The following is a 19,776-nucleotide window of genomic DNA, read 5'->3' on the forward strand; positions in this document are numbered from 1 at the left end:
ACACAACGAAGACGGCAATCATGCTCGAATAAACCAACTGAGAAAAAAAAGAATATTTCATGAGAACGTTCACAGGAATGCGAGATGCGTGACAGAAACTATCTTTTTTTTTTTCTCTCTCTCTCTCTCTCTCCGCGCGTGATTTCTGTCTGACAAACGCAGCTACACGAACGAAAATAGTAGTAATTATGCCGGGTACTCAGACTTTGCAAGACAGAATTTTTTTTTTCTTTTTTTTACTTCAGGAATGACGACATAAAGGAGGACTTGCGTCAATGGGTCCTAAATGAAACTTGTTAAAAGCAGAAATTATATTCTAAAAATACGACCACGTCTTTCATTTTACAATTTATGTGTTGAAACTGAACGAAATGAATTCGTTTGGTTGTATCAATGCAAAACTCGTTAGAATGCTACTCTAAACATTGCAATATAGATTTCAAAGGTTATTTTGTTCGGCCTGTAAGGATGATTTCAGTTTCATTGTACAGGCAAACACTGAAATAATCTTACTTACCATGAATAGTGTAATTGGTTAAGACATTCGCAATATGACCACAGACAGGAGGAATGATAAACAATGAACCATTCCATTGAACGGCAATCTCTCTTTATCTCGCCAGGAAATTATAGTTATAGATATTTATATCAGCTATAAATATAAAAAGCAATTTCTGTCTGTTTCTTCGCTATGCACGCCCAGACTATGAGCGCTATAGGTGCCAAATTTTCACCATAAAACCCCCCTCCCCCTCCAGGAAGGTTTTAGTTAAAATCCGAAATTCGATGGACATTTCTAAGGGGGTCATAACCCTTCTTTTTCATATCCCCTCATATTTTATAACTTTCGGAGGTGACACGTAGGGCTACCAAATTTTTACCATGGACTCCCTTCCCCCCCCAAACCAACGAAGGTTTTAGTCAAAATCCGAAATTCAGGGGCCGTTTCTAAGGGGTCATAGCCCCTCTTTTTCATGTCCCCTCATTTTTTACAACTTTCAAATTTGACATCTATATAGAAGAGTTTGTATAGGTACAGACAGGCTCCCCACAATATGGGGGCCATAAGGCACCCTCAGTAGTAAAAGGGGGGGGGGAATCCCCCCTGGGAATGGGAGCCCGAGGGATTCCCACAGTATTAGGGGGCAGGAGGACTATGGCCTTTCAACTTAACCAACCAGTGGAGAAGGGGGTCATAGCCTATCTATCCCGACCTTTATACCAGGGGGGTGCAGCCCCCTATGCGAATTAGGTCCCAAATAGTCAAAGATGAGCCTAATGTATTCAAATTTGGTACCATGAGTTAACATAAATGACCACAAAGGCATTTAACATCAATATCAGAGTTTAACTATGGGCTGAGTTTTATCAAGCTCCGTTTAAGGGGCCTCAAGATGAAGATCTTTCCTAAGCAACCTGTCGCAACATGTATGCGCCTGCTGTCGGCCAGCGGTGCCTGACTGAGCCGGTCAGTGATAGTATGTATGTATGTCTGTATATAATATCTCTTATCACATCACCGTGATTTATACATATGCATTAAGCTACAAATGTTCATTAATATCTAATTCGCTCTATCTTGGAAATAATATATTTTCATATGTAAACTGAAGGGGAATTTTTTAGTTCATAAGAAATTCGTTGACTCATGGGCGCCAAACACGGAACGAAGAATTCAGTATGTACAATGAAGCTCTTTACCCACAAGGCTATCACGAGAGGTATAAGTTAAAGCCGCCTCTCACCTACAAATCCCTGTCGCGCTCAAGTATTCGTTTTGTAGTCGGCATCAACCCACCCCGACCTTGATAACTTTGTAGTGCTTTTGTCGCACATAACCATATTATGAGTCTTATCACACCACCGTAATTCATATAGCTATACGGATTAAGCTACACATATCCTTAGTTGATAAGAAATTCGTCGGCTCATGGGCGCATTCCATGGAACCAAAAATTCAGGACGTACAGTGAAGCTCTTTTACCCACAAGGCTATATATATATATATATATATATATATATATATATATATATATATATATATATATATATACCTATATATATATATATATATATATATATATAACATTATTTTGCTTCTGTGCAAGCACACCTCTGCATACCATAAACAAACACACAATGCACGCGTGCCATTGCTCCGCATTTGTTTTTGGATTCACTCACTACTCTTTTTTTTTTTTTTTTACATACACTGGGCGCTACTGTTTACCTCTTCCATTTCCAGTGAGAGGCTAAAAAATAACTTGGACATTCAAAACTAAAACAATTATATATATATTATATATATATATATATATATATATATATATATATATATATATATATATGTGTATATATATATATATATATATATTATATATATATATATATATAATTTGTTGATAATCCTAAAAAAAAAACTGTTGTTTCTCTTGAATCGTCATTTTGTTTTTCTAAGTCACTTCTGCTCTTTGCACTTATTATGGTTTATGGTAATCAGAGAAGACTTTCCTATGGAGAGAGAGAGAGAGATGAGAGAGAGAGAGAGAGAGAGAGAATTAAAAATCTTCCATAACAAAATCAAGTAATAGGGAAAACTCATACCTCGGAAAGACGAAGGAAAATTCTTATTTAACTTGTAATAATGAACAATTTACGAGCGAGTATGACCCCAAGAGTTATATTATTAGCCAAATAATAAAACCCCATTTTACCCACACTTTGAATATCCAAATCTGATACCACTTTCGTCTGTTCCAAAAGTCTCGTTCTAATTCAATTTCCAACCATTCTCCTCAGTTATCCCAGTTCTCACAATCGTCCATATCTCTCGTCTCCTTTGCGAATACTCCCCCCCCTCTCCCCGACCACCCCCCCTTTCCTTACTTCCCCTCGTTTCCTCTGGAAGGGATTAGGACTCCTCTCCCATCGACCTGCGGAATAAGGTGCTAACGAAGGGTGGAACCAAAAAGGACGCCAGTGAAGTAGAATAGAATAGAACATAGTAGAATTTAGGCCATATATATATATATATATAGTATATATATTATATATATATATATATATATACTATATATATATGTGTGTGTGTGTGTGTGTGTGTGTGTGTGTGTGTGTACTATATATATGTTATACCATTCTCAACCAGCGCCGAGATTTGAGGCTTAGCTGAACAGAACAGATACCATACAAATTCATACAAACAATAATATTCTGAAATACCTGAAGTCTTATAAATGACCCTCTAATCTCACAGTTCTAAAATGTGTACAACACCCATTAAGGGGATTGGAATGTAATGGAATATAAAATCTAGACCAAAGGTCAAGCACTTGGGACCTATGAGGTCATTCAGCGAGAATTTGAATGTAAAGGATGTTACAAAGGTGTAACAGGAGGAAAACCTCGCTGCTGCACTATGAACAATTGTTAGGAGGGGGGGAAGGGGGGGTGTACGGGGGCGAAGTCAGAGGATATGAATAGTGGTACTGTAAAATGAATGGAAGGGGCCAAGAACACGCTGCAAAGAACCCAAAGTAATGACTATACGATGCAACCCAAACGGGGACAATGGTAAAATTTATCTTTATGATAAAATTTATCTTTATGGTAAAATTTATCTTTATGGTAAAATTTATCTTTATGGTAAAATTTATCTTTATGGTAAAATTTATCTTTGGCCAACAGCAATTAACGCCGTGCATTGAACGATGCGTTATCTTAAGGTATCAGAATAAATCAAATTGACCGTTTAAGGTTACTGTTCTTCGTAACGGGACTTTCTAAAGGATTTTCGCAGAAATCGCATCTAAAAATATTAGAAGAGCGAACTCGAGCCTTCATTGTTTGTCTTGCTCCTTTGTTGCACGTTACAATGTTAAAACACAATACACCTACTGGATGTTGACTTTATCTTCATCTTGAATTCTGTTAAAAATAAAAATATATATATATATATATATATATATATATATATATATATATATATATATATATATTTGTGAATAAATTATTCTGTTAAATTCCTTGGTCCCGAGCATAAAATTTAAAGTAGAATGAGAAAACAATAACCAAATCCCCTTTTCAGATGTCTTAATCATCAAAACTAATAACAGCTACAAATTCACTGTCTTCATTAAAGCGACATTCTCACTTTCATACTTACATTTTTACAGCTATCATGACATATCAGTCAAAATCGGCATAGCAAGTCATTTATTTCTTAAGAGCGCTGAAAATTTGCTCCCAAGATTTTCTTAGCAAAAAACATGAAACAATCAGAAATCAACTTATCTTGTTAAAATACCCCAAGCACATAATAGAAAAAGACATACATAAAGCAAAGAGCACTTTTTACAACCCAACAGAATACAAAGAAAGGGAAAAATTCACAAACAACATCCTAATCCCTCACGTGGACAATTTACGAGAGATCACATAAACTTTAGGTCAAGCTAACCCTTTCGTCTTCACTTATCCGAATACACTGGGGAAATCCTTAATTAACGTTCAGCATGAATTCGCAGGGAAATATCTCTCGGAAAGATTAACTCAACATAAGCGCTCAGTTAGATATGGACAACATAGTTCGGCAATTTCCTATCATATACTAAATAACACGTTCCATACCATGGATTGGAACTCATCCCGAGTTTTATACAAGAGCAGCTGTCGATACAAATGTCAGATGGTAGAATCTTCACTGATAAAACAACAAGATAATACGAGCCTGGGACTCTGACCAAATAGACAATATCTTCCTTAAGGCAACAATGAAGCAGACTGAGACAATTGATGAAACCAACGTCCACTTAACAGTGACCCCAGGCATCACCTAAGGGCATATCTCCCACTATAAATTTCGCAAATGTAACTTCTTGTCATTCACTACTTGATAAGGGGGGAAGTCAGTCCACCGCAATATAGTCCTTAGCTTTAAACAAGAGTGTTTTAATAGGTCTTATGGATACCTGTATATTTATAATGTGTGTGTATCTTTTAAGTGTGTACATCTATCTTTCTTAAGGGTGCTACCAACTGAACCACATAAGTTACTTTTTGAAAGACCTTCGTTCGACCCCGTGTGTCAGAATTATATATATGTATGCATATATATACTATATATATATATATATATATATATATATATATATATATATATAATCAGATACACTCCCTCTCAATCCATATTTTCCCCTCCAATTTTTAAAAAATCAGTCAGGCAGTCCCTTTTCCCCACCTCTTTCGCAAGGCAAGTTTTACAACCTTTATCAAAAGGGGAAATATATGCTCTTTCGCGTCACAAGCGCTTTTCCATTTTCAGGTATATAACTGGAACGCAGCCGCAAAACGTCTAAACCCCTGAAAATCTTTGTTATTTTTAACCGTGAAAAAAAATAAAATGAAAAAAAGTGTCGTATGTTTCGCGAACATGTCGAGTTCCTATTTTTTTTCTCTCTCTCTCTCTGTCTGTCTTGTTAATGTTTGTGTGCGTTTGTGTCACAGTCTTTTTTTCTTTCTTCCTCTTTTGAAGGAGAAATACTTGGGTGTTGGTTTTATTCTTTTAATGTATCAATACTGAAAGACGGACTGGATCTGTGTATGTTAAAATTCTTTTCGATTATTGCCAAGAAACGAAATTATTATTATTATCATTATTATTATATATTTCATGTTTTGTTTGTTTGTATGGTATTTTTACGTTGCATGGAACCAGTGGTTATTCCACAACGGGACCAACGGCTTTTCGTGACTTCCGAACCACGTCGAGAGTGAACTTCTATCACCAGAAATACACATCTCTCACACCACAATGGAATGCCCGAGAATCGAACTTGCAGCCACTGAGATGGCAGCCCAAGACCATACTGATCACGCCACTGAGGTGCTTATTTCATGTTTTGGTAATACCAGTAGTAACAGTTATATAAGTCCAAACTACAACCCTTTCTGAAACATTTCAAAATCTTGCGAGTCTCACCTGATAAATATGCTCATATAAGAAGAGAGAGAGAGAGAGAGAGAGAGAGAGAGAGAGAGAGAGAGAGAGAGAGAGAGAGAGAGAGAGAGAGAGTGGTAATCATAATAGTGAAGCAAAATATATAATGAAAATAAAAAACAAATGACGCGAACAATTTCTAAACAAAATAATGGAAATATATTTCAAAGTAAAACCCAAGAGATTAAATTATTAAGTGTAATTCTAGCCCTTACGTAGAACGGAATCAAAACCTCGTAAAACTGCTTAAGGCCTGACCTCTCCCCCCGCCCAACCCATAACCCTTCCAATCCCCCCACCCCCCCACCCCTCCCCCCTTCCCAAACCAAAATACATGGTAGGTAGCTACCATCTTGTCAATACAGGCAAGACAAAGTACAGCAGAGAAGGTAAAATGCAGATGTAAGGTTCGACGGAATTTAGATGTAAAATCCGCCCCCTGGGACCAAAAGGATCCTTGAACATCTTAATAAAAGATGAAGAACGATTCTTTGGTATCTTGAATTTCAAGTCAGTGGCCCCTGTGGGCTTGTTGCATGAACAATAATAATAATAATAAATCCTCTTAGTCTTCGAGGAAGTGATTGGAGGAGATGCTAAGGCATCACTGATACTGAGAATAAGGCACTTCGTAACAGCCTGCTTCAATTCAGGGACACAGAATACTGTATCAGCCACAGTGGAACAAGAAAGTTACCGATATCCTTGGATATGAACAGACAAGACTAGAGTTATCTATCACGACAAAATTTCTCTTCAATGCTTTATGCATGACTCCCATGACACTGAAGAATTTAAGCAAAAGACAAAGCACTGGGACCTATGAGGTCATTCAGCGCTGAGATGGAAACTGACAGAAAAATGGTTCGAAAGGTGTAACAGGAGGAAAAACCAGCAGTTGCACCATGATTCAGGAAGAGGAAATGAACAGTTACAGTAAAAGGAATGGAAGGGGTTACAGCTAGGGCCCCAAGGGACGCTGCAAGCAACCTTAAGTAATGCCTACGGTACACCACATGAGGTGCACTGACGGATCTATCCCCCCTCCCCCCAATACGGGGAGATGACCGTATAGGTACTTCTATTCTGTTCAACGTTTTACTATTTTCGTCTGTTCTGAAACCGGTCTCTGCCCTTTTGTAACCCTCGTAATTCTATCCTCTTCCCTTGACTTGTTCCCGTGACAGTGACTCTTCAAACCTTCCCATCTTGACCGGGATTATAAAGTAATTTCCTTTAATAAAGTATTTCTCTTTTGTCCAGCCTTCCTGGAATTCTCCTCTACGTAGAGTCCACGTTCCGCGGCTTCCAGTCTCTCAATCATCGACTTACTTAATATACAACTAAATTGCAAGATTGACCAAACGTGTGTTTTTACCATCCCATTCTAAGTTGTGCAGATATGTTTCTATTTTCCAATTAACTTTTGGTTGAACTGTGTCTTAATCTTAGATGACAAAACTGAACCACTTGTTTACATTTTCCCACAGCTTGGTCTCATCACTATTATTATTCCAATATTATCATCATCACTATAATTATGAATACCGTTATCATTATTACTTCAGCAACTGTTTACGTAGAGCAGAGTATCATTTTTGTCACTCAGTCTCGTGCTTTCTCTGCTTTGTATATATTCCCTGAGCTAAACAAAGCATATTATTATTATTGCAATACATTACTACCTTAATACTATTTTCTCTGCATTTTAATAAAAAATCATGCGTAGATTTCTTCTTTTTTTTTTCTTTTAATGAGTGGGGTCTCTTCTCTCTGCATTTCCCTATACCCCGTTCTTCTCCTTCTTCTTCCTAATGAACGTCATATCCTTTAGAAGCTAGAATTTCAATTCAATGGCCACCGTGGACTTGTTCCATATGATTAGGTTTCATCTTCTGTAATAATATAATAATAATAATAATAATAATAATAATAATAATAATAATAATAATAATAATAATAATAATAATAATGGAACAAATTCAGTTATGTATACGTACGTATATTTAACAATAAAACTCATACTCGTATGTGTTCATATACGAACTGATTTGTTTTTTTAATAAAATAATAATAATAATAATAATAATAATAATAATAATAATAAAATAATAATAATAATATCCCACACTGACGTGAAAATGGTACACATAAAATTAACTTCATTGTTGAAAAAAAATTTTTATATGATAATAACCATTAACATTATAAGAGGGACATTTGTGACGGTTTTATGGCCCTATGGAAACTTAATAATAAAATAATAAATAATAATAATAATAATAATAATAATAATAATAATAGCCCTCCACTGGAGCCTGTGCAAGAGACATCAGCTACCTTGCAATAATAAGTGGTACGAGCACCAACCTGAAGGAGTGATAGAAAACGATCAGGTAAAGATCCTCTGGGACTGTGGTATCAGAACAGATAGGATGATACGTGCAAATAGACCAAACGTGACGTTGATTAACAAAATCAAGAAGAAAGTATCACTCATTGATGTCGCAATACCGTGGGACACCAGAGTTGAAAAGAAAGAGAGGGAAAAAATGGATAAGTATCAAGACCTGAAAATAGAAATAATAATAATAATAATAATAATAATAATGTTTTGGGCTTTGACCCTTACCGTATATTCTGCATGTGTCAAATTCTGCACTCTCCATATTCACCTTTCAGCCTCTTCCACTCCTCGGTCAGTAATCCACGGTGTCACCAGACATTCTGACGGTCCAGAGTTTAAGCTTTCCTTATTTACCTTACAAAGAAAATAAATCCAGGGATATCACACAGCCCTAGCTCACCCCAATTTCATATCCTCATCCATTCACTCGGTTATTCTTCAGTCTTAACTTTTTTTTTTCTTTTTTTTTAAGATATAAAGATGCGAAATCTTTGCAAGATTTTTAATACCCGACTCTTAGTCATTTAAGGTTTTTCATTCACTTTATTTCATTCTAGTCAATTTGAATTTCATTCTATTAAATGTGGAACATGGAGAACAGTTAATTTTAAAATGTCACTTAACATTACATAGAACTTGATAGTTTCTGTGAATTTAAATAATTATCACAAACAAGCAGGCCGATTGATCCTACTCCTTTACAAAACACTGAAAATAAACTTAATACATATACGAAACTATTTCATTCTATGCAACGTGAAACGTGGAAAAAAGTTAAGTATATCTTAGTTTTTACCAGACCACCGAGGTGATGAACAGCCCTCCTAGGGCTGGCCCGAAGGATTAGATATTTTGACGCGGCTAGGAACCAATTGGTTACCTAGCAACGGGACCTACAGCTTATTGTGGGATCCGAACCACGTTATATCGAGAAATGAATTTCTATCACCAGAAATAAATTTCTCTGGTTCCGCGTTGCCCGGATTGGAGCTGAGCGCGAAATCCACTTGTCCAACAAGGAACTCGTGAAACGTGGAGAATAATAAATCTAAAATGGAGTCACTTAACACAACATATAACTTGATGGTTTCTGTGAATTAAAACTATCACCACAAAAAGCAATCTATTTGCTCATACTCCTTAAAAAATAATAATAAATAAATAACTGAATACATAAGCGACAGATGGCAGCAGCATATACTTACTGTTAAATCAACCCAAAATCGCCGTGCTGATCAGATATGGACTCCGACGAAAAATGAAATATGTGCCCATTTCAGAAATCTCCCAAGCGGAATACAGATGGAGCATTTTGACATCACGTAACAAGATGCAGTGTGTGCTGGGAGGTGAATTAAGATAATCTTAGGGACGACTTTAATATTAGCATACGCCTACATTTCAATATGAAACTTCACTTTAAAAAAATTAAGCTCATGTACATTGAATTTCAAATTATTTAAAATGTACTTTCAAGGATTCAAGGAGCATGTTGCTGTGTCTGTCTAATGTCTTGGTAGAAAAAGAACATTTCTGTAGCTACAGTAAATGTATTCGTTCGGAATTCTTCCATTGCTTCCGTATTCTTTGTTTCTTATCGTTACTCTTAAAGAGATTCATTCGGTCCACTTCATTTTCTATTTTCCTAATGATAGGATACCTGTCCTACCGACTGAGAAAAAAATTAATTTTAAAGAATCTTTCCGTCTTATCGACGTGTTTCAGCTGGGGTCACCAGTGTGTGTGTGTGTGTGTGTGGTGTGTGTGAAGGGAGAGGTGGAGGCCCAAAAACAAACCTCTCTCCCTGAAAAACGAAATATCAAGTCAGGATGAGCCATTCTTCTTCAAAGATTCCAGGCTTTTTATAAAAACCACTCAGTTGTCTGCATTATATCATATAAATCAAATATTAATGGTTCCTTTGTCACTGTTCCGATACAGTGGGCTGATAGGAAAGGCAAGTAAATGACCTAATCTAGCCCTAACCTTGAAGAGAGAGAGAGAGAGAGAGAGAGAGAAAGTTGGGTGGGGGAGGAAGGGTGGGTAGGTAGGTGTGTGATGGCTGGATCTAAACTTCGAAGAGTCGCTAGATGTAGAGAATCCCATATCTTGACCAATGTCCAAAGAAAAGGGCCCTGGCCTTCACGACAAAGGAAAAGATACACTTCTTCCCTCCACACCAACGCTGGCAATCAGTATAACTATAATTTACAAGTAATATATATGTGTGTGTGTATTATATGCAAGCACACACACATATAATCATCCTATTATTTTATTATAGTATATAATATTATATGTATATATAATCTATATATATATATTACTTGGGTGGGTTTGTGTTCGTGTGTGTGTTTGTGCTCATTATATATATTATATATATAATATATATATATATATAGATATATATATATATTATCTATTATATGCATGTATATGATGCTTTGACTTTCTTTTCCACTTCCGTTTATACTCTTACTGTCAAATTTCAGTACTTTTGTTTCCACGCCTGCAAAAAAATGAATTAATAATGAGTTCCTCAAAACAACGCGTGAAACATACAGTTTAATATTACATAAAGATAAAAATGTAAGCGTGTGTCCGTTATACGACAGATATAGACTAAACAAAAAAGACCCTGGCACTATATTCAGTTCAGACAGACCTATAAAAAACTTTTAGATTAATTTTTTTATGAATTCAACCACCCTTCCTATAATAAGTGTTATCTGAGTTCCATAAAACTACTGATATTCTCCAGTTTGTTTATAAAGTTCATTCATACTGTGCACATTCTTATGGAGCTATAGTAGATTCACATCACCCTTGCATTTAATGTCTAGGCCCGTCCCTTACGACGCTCCTGATTCGCTGTTGATAAGCCAATTGCAGGACTTTAAAGTTAAACTCTAGGTATTTCGAGAGAGTTCACATAGGCAGGATGTATGTTCCACCTCTCCTGAGGGATGTCATTCAAAAGTATCATTCAGGAGAGGTGGAACATACATCCCGCCCATGTGAACTCTCGAGAAAGACTGAGAGTTTCCAGCCTTGTGATTGGCTTATCAACAGCCAGTCAGGAGCGTCGTAAGGGGCTGGCCTAGACATCAGATGCAGGGTTGATGTGAATCTACTATAGTCATAACTGAACTCCAGTACGTATCCTTTTTAACTAACCACCTCTAAAAGACAGCTATCAGATGAGAGCAAAGTAATAATAAATAAAACCACTATCGAGTTCATCTTACACAGTACCCGAAAGGCAAAGAGTGAGAGATGTGTATTTCTGGTGATAGAAGTTCACTCTCGACTTGGTTCGGAAGTCACGTAAAGCCGTTGGTCCCGTTGCTGAATAACCACTGGTTCCATGCAACGTAAAAACACCATACAAAAAAAGAAAGAAAAAAAAAAGCAAAGAATAAATATCTTTTACAACCAAGACCGTCCCCCTCCAAACCAACTCCTGCTTGAGATGCAAATGAGAGTAGAAAATCAATGTAGAAGTCTGGTTGCTTTCTCTTCTTCTCTGACTATAGCAGAAGGAAATGAAAGCATGGCCACTTGTGAAAGCAGTACCGAAAGCACAGTACACATTCGTGGAAGCATTGGCGGTAGCCTGAAGCATTCCCAGACGTGAATATTCTAACACTAAACGACTCTCCAGGGATATGTGCAGTGGAGGTGCTCTGACCTACAGAGACGAACGATACCGAATGTCTTCTCAGCACGTGACATTTGCTAAATCCCTCCACCCACAGGCTATGTGGGCAGTACAAGAAGATGAGCGATACAGGAAACCTCCCACATCTGAACAGTATCAAGTAACTCCTCGCTTACGCAGTTGAGCAATATTTAAAGAGAATAGAAAATACAATTCAGGCCGAATGCCACGCGCTGAGTGCTATGAGGTCATTCTGTGCTGGAAGGATAATTGAAAGGTTACAAGGTGTAACAGGAGGGAAACCTCGCTGTTGCACTATGAAATCATTGTTAGAAGAGAGTGGAAAGTAAGATGGAAGAGAGAGTGTGAATGGAGGTACAGTAAAAGGAATGAAAAGGGACGCTGCAAATAACCTCGAGTAATGCCTGCAGTGCACCGCGTCTGAGATGCATTAATGGCACTAACCTCCTACGGGAAGCAAGCACTATTTAAAGCATTTCCTTAAAGAGATACGCAATTCTGTAGTCTCCCAACAGCTGATCAGCATTTCGTCCGTTAAAGTTTAACAGTATTACGTAAAGCACTTCCTATGCATGACTTACAATGTAAATTATTTGCATGGTAATTAGGACTAAAAAGATTCCTGGGCGTAAGGATTGAAAAAAATAAAAATAAAAATAAAACAATGACCAATGGTAAAACGCATTCCCACATTAATAATGTAAACCTTCCCGCCTCTGATATTTGCTAAAACGCCCCACAGATATGAATAATACCGAAAGGCTCCTCATATATATCAGTAATACTGAAAACATCATCACATGTGAGCACTACTGAAAGACTACTAACATACATGGGTCACTGGGTGCTACTTTGGCTTATCTACGCGTCACCTACTCTGAAGTCCTAGTACCAAACATGGCGGAAGCTCCTTGGGACGCCGTGTTTAGTACTAGCCGCCCGGCGATCAAATTATAATATACACCCATTTCAATATTGAGTGGCCGACAAATTATATTAATAATGATATCTTCATGCGGACGTCTACTTTACATTTACCATACGCTGTTTAGTACTAGCACCTCGGGAGTAGGTAACGCGTAGATAACAATCCGAAATAGAGCCAGTATATGAACAATTTAAAGTGACTCCTTACAGAAATGAGCATTACTAGAAGTCACCCAAAGTGTGTTGAAGGCTTCCCCTACATAGGTGCACAAAACTGAAAGCTACATGAAAACCTCACTGAGTTAAGTTAGAATAATGAAGTGGGCATTACTCAAAGCCCTCTCTAAACAGATGACCATTACTGAGAATCTCTACAAGTGAAAGTAATGCAGAGAGCCTCCCCACTAATATGAGCAATATGGAAGACCGCTCATATGAGCATTACTATTGGTCTCAGATTAGTAGTAGGCCTATGTAAGTTTCCATATACGAAAGCCTACCAATGAATGCAAACAAAGCAAACATTTTCAGTATTACTATCATTATTATTATTAATATTTTTACAATAGAAACGAATACAAGACTGGTTAGCATAACTGGGACTTAAAATCCATGCTTCCAAAGACTGCGGTGCTCATTTACAAGAAATTGCAGAAGACACCGAGAAACACACAGAAATAAGAGAAACATGTGCAAACGGTACTTGACCCAAAACCAGGATTCTAGTGTAAAACTTACTAGATAAACCCTACAGACTGGACGTTGAATTCATACAGCTAAACTATGTATATTACTCGACACTTGCCGACCACGTCACTGAGGCGCTCACTATCATTTTCAATGATCTCCCTCTCGGCAACAAACTGACCTTGTTATGTTCCTGCAAGCACTTGGTACTAGAGCAATGTTCTGTTGACCAATTATATATATTCAAGTCTATTCAACATGAATTCTCATTAGTAGGGCATTGAAATCGTTTGAAATCGAATCGCTTTTCCTTGGAATATTGTCTAACCTTTATTGTTATCACCGTTTTTGTAATTCATAATGTGCACACATTCTGGAACGAGTCGAGATCATGAGCTTGCACAGAGCAGAACAGTATAAAATGAATATGAAAAATGGGACGACAGAAGAACCATGAGGAAGTGTATGATGTAATCATAATTATTTATAATTGTATATGTGTGTGTGTTGACAGGTGTCGGTTGTCCTCCTAGCCGGGTGTGCAAATGTAGGCTGATTTCTGTTTTTGTTTATTTGTAGAGGTAATACGTCCAGAGTGTACTGGCAGAGGTGTATGGCCAGCATTGCACCGGTTAAGCATGTGTGGGAGTTTGATATGGAGCGCCAAGGTGTAAGTTACTGTATTGATTAATCATATGTACTTATATTTATGATGAATTTGGCAATGTTATAGTGGGATATACTGTATGTTTGTAGTTGTAATGGAGTTAGTGTTATTGCTGTGTTGGGTACAATGGACTGCTTACATTTTATATTTGATTTTACGAATATTGCTGTGTTGTTTTGCATATTTTATTAGGATTACATTTTAAGTGTCTGTTTACAATTTGGAGGTTTGTTTTAATTTGGAAACTTGTTTACAGGCTGAATGTTACTCAATAAAGTATTCATGTGGCACTTGGTGACTTTGTATCTACCCGATCCATACAGGAAGAAAGGAGTGGAAAGCATAATAACCACATGTGATTAAATATAATCAAGAATAACAATAAATGCAACAAAATCTGAGCTCAAACAGAGAGTTGTGGAAGGTCATGGTTCGGAGCCCACTAAACATCCAGAGTGGTTTGGTCACCACCCAGCGAGTGTTACCGTCAACCGTTACTAGTACTATATGCAGCAACCGAGATAATTCAAAAGCTACGAACTGGAAAGCACATATTCCACTTCATCAAGCAAAACAACTGAACAAGAAGGGAAGCCTAAGCTATATACCCCACAAAGCTTGTATGTTCGCTATATATAATTAAATAGAAGTTAATGAGCTAACCGGTGATTATAGCGCACATTAGACTGTAGATTCACTTCCCACCTGTTTTTGCTGTCCTCAGTTCACGTACTACTTCAGCTAAATTCCAATCTACTTTCACCTAACCTCGAAGAACAACAATAAATCTGCAAAGATAAGACAACATTCCATCCTGCAATTAAACAACAAACAACAATAGACCTAAATTCTTGCCATGCTGCTATCATTACTACTGCATCTATACTGCTATTACTACCATTATCAGGCCCGTACCCACTACAAGATGAAATACCTGAAATGATATTTTAGTTATATCAAGAAGAAAAATTGGGTATGCGGTCTGCTATGCCCTTCTACCCGATTACATGTTGTTCAAAGAACTGGCTTTGGTTAACAGAATTTTACTTAAAATCATTTACAGATATGGTGGCCTATATCATATTCCTATTATCACTCTTGTATTTCCTACAACTGAAGAATGATGTTAATGTTTAATAATAAAAAAAACTTGCAAAAAATAAAAAATACTGTTATCTGTTACTTTGTAAGTACAGTTCAATGAAGAGGAGTCACAAAAAATATGGACTTCCAGATTTTTTTTTTTTTTTTTTTTTTTTGGCGCAACTCCCCCCCCCCACCCACGGGGTACAGGTCTAATTATCATCAGCCTTCACAAACTTCATGATGAACTATACAAAGCGCCCACAACATTACCATGTGAAACGCTATCTGGGCATCATTAACAACGCAGTCTCAATTCTGAACAACTTGTCAACTATTAAGTCTCCGTAAGCCTATAATAGATGGTGAACTTCTCAAGTGATTTGTTTCTAATTAACAAGAATCGATAAATGAAAAATAAAGCTTACAAAAAAACTCAGTTGTTTAGGGACAATCTAAGCGGCGCCACCTCGCCCCCTCCCCACCCAACCCACCCCCGAACCAAGCTGTACGTATAGGCCTAAAGCTGATGCTTAACTTAAATAAACCCGACACTGAGAAGGTATATATGAATACAAAAGGAAATATTTTATTATTGTAATTAATGAAACTTCTATGCTAAACCCATCTGCAATGTCTATAGGAACACACACCCTATAAAAATATTCCACAGCTTATTTTCTGAGAAATATGAACATGATCCCGTGAAGATATGATAAACGTTTGCTTATGAGGGTATAGGGTCGCTGGAATTGGCAATGGTGAACGATTTATTAAGTGTGAAAACGTAATCTCAGCGCTGTAATTGGGTGGGGAAATTGCCTATTTAGGTTTCGTAAGGGCGCATAAACTACCTACGCGTTGGGTCGATTTTAGGAAGTCGTTTTATAAGGAAATTGAAATATATTCACAGAATTGGCAATTACGGTGACCTATCGCTGATTACTGTTAGTCCTCTAGGACTCAAAGTGCCTTTAAGGGCGGAGAGAGAGAGAGAGAGAGAGAGAGAAGAGAGAGAGAGAGAGAGAGAGAGAGAGAGAGAGAGAGAGAGAGAGAGAGAGAGAGAGAGGTTAATAATTATATAGGCTACACGAGTATATAAAAGGAAAGTGGCGTGAACCGCTTTTCCTTATCCTAGAGCTGCCTCCCTGAAATTTCAGAGAAAAGAAAGCATAGACCGATTCAGATTTTAAATATAGATATAGGCTCTGCAAATAATGCCACTGACCTCCATAGAAATGACGAGAGAAAATATTCCCTAATAGCATATATATATATATATATATATATATATATATATATATATATATATATATATATAGAGAGAGAGAGAGAGAGAGAGAGAGAGAGAGAGAGAGAGAGAGAGAGAGAGAGAGAGACTATTACTTAAAACCTGTTCATTCGATGGAACAGACACGTGACCTAATACTAAACCCCCCCCTCCCCCGGGTTTAACAGCCAACTCAGCACGCGACTTCTGAACGTGTACACTGAAGCACGCTAAGTCCGACAAGGCCAATATAGACTAGTATTTAAAACTCAGTTTAGGATTATGGAAGGCAGTTACCAAAGTCATTACTTTCTGAAGGCGGTCAATCACCTCTGGTTGGAAAATCAGAGACAGAAAATCCTTACATAGCATATTATCATTAATTCTCTCACATTTTCCTAAGATCTTCAGCAAAAATACAATCCAGTTTGAAAATCATATACGTGATTCAAATCAGTTATGAAATTAAAAGTTAATAATTTTGCATAGGCCTATATTTGTATAGCTATCCAATTTCGGGTGATTAAAAAGTACAAAAAATTGCACAGGCCTATAATCTCAGGCTATTTCATTTGCGGGTGATTAAAAAGTTAAAAGTTTTGCATAGACGTATCAATTGCAGGTGATTAAAAGGTAAAAATATTTGCATAAGCCTATAAATGTACGGCTCTTCCAATTGAGGTTAAAAAAAATATATTTTTAAAAATGCACACCTGCATTTGTATTACTGTTCCAAATGCGGATGATTACAAGGAGATAATTTGCATAGGCCTATATTTGTATGGCTGTTTCAACTGGGATGATGAAAAAGTAAAAAAAAAAAATGCATAGGCATATATTTGTTTGGTTGATTCAACTGCGGGTCATTACAAAGCAAATAATTCTACATCTGTAGGGCTATTTCGGTTAAAGGTGATTTGGTGCTATTCCTCCCTAACTGTAAAATATTTCTCCATTATCTGATCAAAACTTATGGCCCTGCATTATCGTGCGAATTATACTCCTTTTACTCTCCTGTTGAAGGTCATCCACAAAACCGGACAGAGGAAATGTAAGCTGCAATAATAAAAGTCTAAAGCTATACAACTCAACCGGATGAGGCAAAGATAACGAGATATTCATCTGCAACATCAAAAAAACGTCTTATCTCCAAGACCACAATTTATAGTGATGAATACGGAGTCTACTCTGAATTAAACCATAATGAAGATGATAAAGGTATTTTGCTTTAATGCCTCACAAATACAACAAGCAACATCTGATTGATGGACGAAGAGGTTTACTGCATTCTGTCTCCGGGTGTAAGTAAACAATCACTTTAGGGAAATCACAGCGTCGACCGATGCCGTATAAAGATGCTTTAGGGGCCGATGATGTCCGATATCTGTCTCTTTATCGAGCTGTCTCTCTTTATCACTCTGTCTCTCCCTCTCACTCTCTTTCCCAACGTTAGGATTATGTCTCAGGTCAGAAATACAGAGGATATCCGCACCCGACTCAAGACCCTCATCAGTAATGGACAAGGAAGAACGTTCTCTCTCGAGTGCGAAAATTCGATCATTCCCGAGCATCCTTCACTTGACGTCGATCACAGTCGACTTCCTACCGACTCTCACCTCACACTCATCGACTGTTAACCGAAGAAACCCTCAATACTCACCTGCAGACGGTAAATACAATTTGGCATGGCTATTCCTGACACTAACACTCGCACATAACACTGCCTCCACTACAACTGAAATGTCAAGCTGAAGTGAACTCCCGAGCTCTAGCGCGCGCCTCCGATTTCGTCCCCCTCTGCGCACAGCCGCACGCCTTTGTTTTTCCCGCCCATTTTTGTGTTCCCGCCAAATCCCCTCTCTCTCACTCCTTCCCCTAATCTTTCTTTACGTATTTTACTTGAGGAAGTAATGTCCATTGCTCGATTCTTCAGAGCATGGCCTTTCAAAACTTCTGATTCATGGTTCAAGTTAAATGAGAGCTGGAAAAAGTAAAAAAATCTTTGCAACACTTAGCTCAACGACTGGAGATGATGTTGGAGGTAAAGAAAACCAGTTTGTTAACGACTTACATTTACTGCAAGTCGTTTGAATTACAAATTTCTCGGTATAGATTTATGGGATAGATGCACAAATGGAAAAATTCTACTATCACGCATTCTCCTCGCAGGGAGAAATTCCCGAAATTATGCAAGCTGGCATCTGCCACGTCCATATTGATCGCAGGCTGGTCTAGTGCCAGCACAGTGATAGGAGCAATTCAAAAACAATTTGCTACTTATTTGAATAATTTCTGCATCAAAAGGAAAATATCTCGTGTGTGAAACTCATTAATAACTTTGCTTGCAAATACTTGATTGCTTAAAAACGCCGGGCATAAATTACTGCCGATGTTTCAAACTGTTTAAAAAGAAAGTTAGCAGAGTTTTTTCAAGTTGAACAGTCGGGAAACTTGAAATATCTCGCATGAGATGACATCGCCAAAATATTGAAGTTTTTGGACTTATTTTCACTTACTTAATAAGACCTAATTCAAACATCTTAATTTGACTAGTGAGCACGAAGTATCTTACTATCGAATAATAGCCATTCAACCATATATTCGTTTATGCGATGATTACGTAGTAAATAAGGAATGATAATATTCCTTATTACTAATGAAAACGAATGCTTATAAAAATTAAGATTGGGAACAGGGTAGATTTCGAGCCACAGAGAAATAACTTATAGCAATTATTTATTCGTGTTTTACGTAGCAACTATAGCAAGGAAAGTAGCTAAAACGAGGCATCGACAAGAGCTCGCGCTGATATAAAGTAGCCCCAAAATTAGCTACACGTTGTTTCAAACTATGTGAGCGAAGATGCACTTTTTGAATGTTAGTTTAAAGACTTTAAATTTGCAGCTCCAAGACTGTACATTGAGTTTCCGCTTGAAATCAGGAAGACTGAAAATACTGAGTCTTTCAATAAAAAGAAAATATATTCTTTCTTGATTGAATATAGATTTTAGGCCAAAGGTCGGGCACTGGGACCAATGCGGTCATTCAGAGTTGA

The 19,776-nt window shown here is 37.2% G+C and overlaps 1 protein-coding gene across 5 annotated transcripts in view; it reads right to left on the reverse strand.

Moving 5' to 3' along the window:
• The window catches only part of LOC135219903 (transmembrane protein 117-like), a 421,293-nt gene extending 402,781 nt beyond the window's left edge, over positions 1–18,512 (reverse strand). For 4 of the 5 annotated variants that reach the window (XM_064257103.1, XM_064257101.1, XM_064257104.1 and 1 more), the window contains exon 1: positions 18,382–18,512. The gene's annotated coding sequence lies outside the window, so the exon portion shown is untranslated. Of the gene's footprint in view, positions 1–8,368; positions 8,408–18,381 lie in introns of those variants that run through there. The other variant, XM_064257102.1, reaches the window with a different exon arrangement.
• Positions 18,513–19,776: the final 1,264 nt, after the last annotated feature.

Source organism: Macrobrachium nipponense, chromosome 1, assembly GCF_015104395.2.
Source record: "Macrobrachium nipponense isolate FS-2020 chromosome 1, ASM1510439v2, whole genome shotgun sequence".
In the NCBI taxonomy this organism is placed as follows: Eukaryota; Metazoa; Arthropoda; class Malacostraca; order Decapoda; family Palaemonidae; genus Macrobrachium; species Macrobrachium nipponense.